Below are 5,052 nucleotides of genomic sequence, written 5' to 3'. Positions count from 1 at the left end.
TTCTTTTCTTTTCTTTTCTTTTCTTTTCTTTTCTTTTCTTTTCTTTTATCAGTTTCAGCCCAACTTCTAGCTGGAGGAGCAGCTGAGCACCCAGCCTTACCTCTAAGCCCAAATCGTGCCCCGGTGGCTCCATTGGAACATGTGGTTGTCATCTCTGGGGGTGGCTCCAGCAGCCCCCACAACCCCTGCTCCTGCCTCCAGTTCCACAATGCATTGCTGCCTCCAGTTGGCAGGCAGGGCTGAAGGCTGCCAGGATTTTCCAGGGACCAAGGGGTCTCCCCTTGTCCCCCCACCGCAGAAGCTTGGGTTTGAGTGTCTCTGCTCTGCTGTGGCTCCATGGCATTTGGGCTGCACAGCTAGAGACATGCACCCACTGCCAGCACCATCCCTTTGTCCCCTTGAGGATATCAAGGCGTTGGTAGGGATCCAGGGACCCAGCACTCGAGGTGGGACCTTGAAAAGTGTTATCATCTTGGGGACCTTCCTCAGTCCATCCCATCTCATTTCCATCCTGGCTGTGCACAAGATGGAGAGGATGGAGCTGAGAGAGAATCCAGCAGAGCTGGGTTTGAGCAGGCGAGGCAGGAGTCTTGGAGAAGGAGGTGGGAAAGAGCAGGCAGGACAGAGTTACTGGGACAGACCTTACGCCTCCTGCCCTGTGCCACCTCTTGCACCCAGGCTGAGCCCCAGCACGACTCATTGTATTCAGCACCTGCACCTGGGCAGTGCTGGCCTGGTGGAGGCACAGGTTTCTCTCCCTGCTCCTGACTGATGCCCAGGCTGCGTTCTTCCCATCCACACCCGAGGTTGGGATGGGTCCATGTTCACAGAGGCTGCCTCAAGGAGGGAGAGCTCCTGAAAACCTCTCCACCACCAAGGCTCTAGGGAAGGCTTCATGCCTCCCAACAACTGCACGCTGCTTCCCATTTTTATCCCTCAACATCTGTTTCTTGCTACAATCCCCCGTGGGCCCAACAACACTTCAGAGCAATCCATTCCACTTTTCAATTTTCTGATAAATGAAATCATCAGAAGATGGCAACTCCTTTGCCATTACTGCTCCGTGAAGAGGAGGAGCTGCGTATGGGGCACGGCCCTTCATCCCATTCCCCTCATCAGGCACTTTATTGCATTAACCCTGCCTGGCTCACTCCTTGCTGGCTTCACACTGTCGATGTCATTGATAAAGTTATTAAGGAGCATTTGTCCTGCGTTGTCCCCGTGACCGCCAGGGGACACTGTAAGCTCTGCAGTGGTGTGGGATCCCACGGGATGCAGGTTGGTACCCGGCAAGCTCTGCCCCAGGTCTCCCTGTGAGCCCCCTCCCAGCCCATCTGTGAGATCCTAGGGAGGACATTTCTTTTTTTCCCCCCAAACCGGGCTGAAAGGAGAAAGGAAATGAATGAAAGGCCCATTTAGATGTTTGCTAGGATAGAAGCAATCAGCTTTCTGGGAAGAGTGCAATTGGCATCTACTCCACGTGTGCCTCCCCCTGGGTCTGCTGGGGTGCAGAGCAGGAATTGAGGCTCCATGGCAACCATCATTCTGCTAATCAGGGCCGGCAAAGACAAGTGCCTTTGCACCTGGCAGGAGTGCAGGGCTTTTACAGGGCTCCATCAGGACCTGGGGATGCTCTCAGCCATGGGCAGGAAAGGGCCTCCCAGGGAGAAAGCCCATGACACCAGAGAGCACCGGGATGGAACCCCATCTCCTGCCCTAGATCTGCTCTTGGCAAAGAGGTCCTGGTTCTGATCCCAGCGAGCATCCCGTCAGCCAAGAATGTGCTGCCCAACCCACAGCATTTTGGGGATCACTCAGCTCCAGCACAACCTCCTCTGGATCACTGAAACAGAGCACAGACCCAGGGCATCCTCCCAAGCATCAGCAAGACACTTTATGGGCTCTATTTATTCCTTTTCAAACCTTCTCTCGAGTGAGTCACCAAAGCAGAGAAATGAGAACTGGGGAGCAGGGATGGCCTCTCCCCATCCCTCACTCACTGCAGCTCTGCATGCACCGGCACACTCCAGGTGCGGCTGCTCTGCCAGGATTGATTGCCAGCGTGTTTATGAGCTCACTGCCCTGTGAGCCCCGTGGTAAATATTCATTCTATCCCACACCCAATTTGTGAGCTTTTAAATGGGGCTGGGAAAAGGCCTTTGGCTGGAAGGGAAAAAAAAAAATAAATGCTCTGAGTTCTGCAAAATCTCATTTGCAAAGAACACAGGGCGAGGAAATAATGTCACTGTGATTGGATCCCATTTGCCACATAATGACTCACTCAAGATCAGCCCCACCAGCCATAAAGAGCAACAACATCACCATGAAGCACAGCACGGCAGCAAGTAGGGACAGAAGCCAGAGGGAGAGGAGTGAACAGTGGGATCTGTGTGTGCCCCTGGAACCCTTTGCAGAGCATCTCCGTGTGCACCCTGCTCCGGCACATGGCCAGGCTGAGGGACAGGGATGTGGAGATGGTGGAGATGGGGTCCCACAAAGCCCGGCCCTGCATCTGCTCAGAGCAGTGGGGCACTGGCACAGGCTGCCCAGGGAGGTGATGAACTCATGAGCCCTGGAAGTGTTCATGAACCGTGTGGATGTGGCACTGAGGGATGTGGTCAGTGGGCATGGTGGGGTGGGCTGATGGCTGGACTTGATGATTTTCAAGGTCTGTTCCAAACTTAATGATTCTATGTTAGGGGATGCTAACAGGCTCAATGAACCCATGCATGTTAGTATGTCCACACGGAATCCACTCTGGGGCACCGCAGACCCCAGGCAGCTCCAGGTGTTAGCTGAGCCTTGGGGACACCCAAGGGATGAAAAATTAGGGATGGTAATTCTGTCCAAGTGGATAGAGATTAGAAGCTCTTAGCCCGATTTCCACACTCAGAGGATGCAGAGTAATCAATGGAGCATCCCACCTGTAGCACAGTGAAAGCCAAATCCTACATCTCATGGTCAAATCAGATCTCAGCAGCCTCATCAAGTTACTCCATGCAAGAGAGTGATGGCTGGGTACACAGCATCACTGCCAGTCCGAAACTGCAGCAGCAAGAACGGTAATGCTGTGGCTTCTGGTAGATGAGGGAATGAAGTTCCCGTGGGCTGGAGGAGATGCTTGGAGCACAGCTTGCATCTGTTGGCTGCAAAGGAAACACATTCAGCTGGTCATCCCATCCTGCCACTTCCTCTTCTAGCATGGGGGCAGCAACCACACCCTGCCCTATTGCCCATTCCTACAGTCCTGGATCTCCCCCACAGATGGTGCTGGGATGGGGCCAGGCTGAGCTCTTTTGCTTGCCAGCAGCTCCGGAGGAGAGTGCTGAGGACATGTGTACATCCATGTACTTGGATGGGATTTCCTTCCTGGCTGTGCCAGGCTGATGGCAGCAGGCCTGAGCGGCAGCCCGATGCCACCCACTTGTGTTCAGCCAAAATAAAGCTTCCAGTTCACACAGGACTGATGCAAATCCCACCCCATGTGGCTGCCACAAGTGCAGGCTGTAAATAACTGAGCAAATCTTCAGCAAATGGGGGGGATTTTCCTGTGGCACAGTGCAGCGTCACCAGTGAGGTTTCTCCTCTGCTTTTCCCCCTGCTCCCATCTGGTGGCTATTCCCACCCCACTCACAGAGCCTGGGAACCTGTGAGCACATGAGAGATGATGGGAGAGCACCAGGAGCATCCTTCTCAACCCTCCCATTCTGCTCTGTGTCTGCATAAACTGACGCTAATTGCAGCCCCTAAAGGCGCTGGGAGAGGAGCTGCTTCCCTGGGCTCGGTTGTAATGCCAGGCAGCAATTTGGACTTGGAGAACGCCTATAACCAGAGATGCGAACCGGGGCTGCTCAGGCACATTTGGAGCAGCCTCATGGGGTTTCTCCCTGGATATGGGGCAGCTGGAGGTGGGGTTCCGATGGGACAGCCGTACGGGGGGTGGCAGCTCCACGCTCCTCCTGGCCCGGTGCCCGTGGTCGGCGGCAGAGCCGATTCGTGGCTCGTTGGCTCCCTCTGGTGGACACGCGTGGAGCTCCGGCGCGCTCCGAAGCGGCTGAGGGGACGCGAGTGCAGCGGGCAGAGCTTGGGGACACGAGGCGGCGGGAAGGGGACACAATGACTGCTCCAAATGGTCCACTAACCACAAGCTGAACCGATGGCTTCTCCATCCCACGGGTGCAGGAGGGGAGATGCATGAGGTCTGGTGGGATGGATGCTGGCCTCGAGGTTGGGGACTTCCTTGTGGTCTCCACAGCAGTCCAGGGGTTCTGACACAGCCGTGATGCACGCAGCTCATCCCCCCCTGGGACACACCTCCCAGCCCAGCACTTTTGGCAGCAGAGCTCTCCCCTCTCCCCCCAGCTGTCCCGCATTAGGGAATCACCCGCGTTCCCCATCCCTCCCTCTCCCAGCAGACCCGCAGCTCCATCGGCTCAGCAGCTGCTCAGCGAGGAGAGAGCCAAGATCCGTCACAGCGCGTAGGGTTTCCGTCTGCCCGCCTCCATCTGCCGCCCTTGTCCCACAGCCCTCCTGGAAGCGCCCTATGACTGGGGGCTGCCCTTATCCCTTCCCTCCACGGGGGTGGAAGGAACACTGTTCTCAAAGGTCCCTTAAGGAATACCCCAGAGGCTGAGCTCCGACCCAAAAACACCCCTGTGGGGTACAGTGTCACTTCAGGGGACCTCATCTATGTGATAGGGGGGCTCAGGTTTGGCACGGTTTCCCTGGAGGATGCTGAGACCTGGGCAGCCCTAAGCCCTGAGCACGCCCCGGCTCCCCCATCCCCATCCCTGCTCATCTCTCGCTAAGTTACTTTGGGTACCACCACATCCACCAGGGGCTGGGGTTTGCCCACAGGAAGGAAGTGAATGGAAGGCACGGAGAAGCGGATGTCCCATTGATGAGGATGGGGCCGAGCACCCTCAGACCCCCCACGTTCCCCTCCCCACGCAGCCCGGCCCGCAGGGCCCAAAGGATGTCCCAGAGTGGACAGTCTGGCCGTTAGCACTTCTAAAAATAATAACTTACACTGTGCCAAAAAAAAAAAAAAAA

The sequence above is a fragment of the Centrocercus urophasianus genome, unplaced genomic scaffold (assembly GCF_019232065.1).
Source record: "Centrocercus urophasianus isolate 14NV4802_14NV808 unplaced genomic scaffold, USGS_Curo_1.0 seq_19, whole genome shotgun sequence".
Classification (NCBI taxonomy): Eukaryota; Metazoa; Chordata; class Aves; order Galliformes; family Phasianidae; genus Centrocercus; species Centrocercus urophasianus.
The sequence above is the reverse complement of the archived record's forward strand: the minus strand, read 5'-3'. Positions refer to the sequence as shown.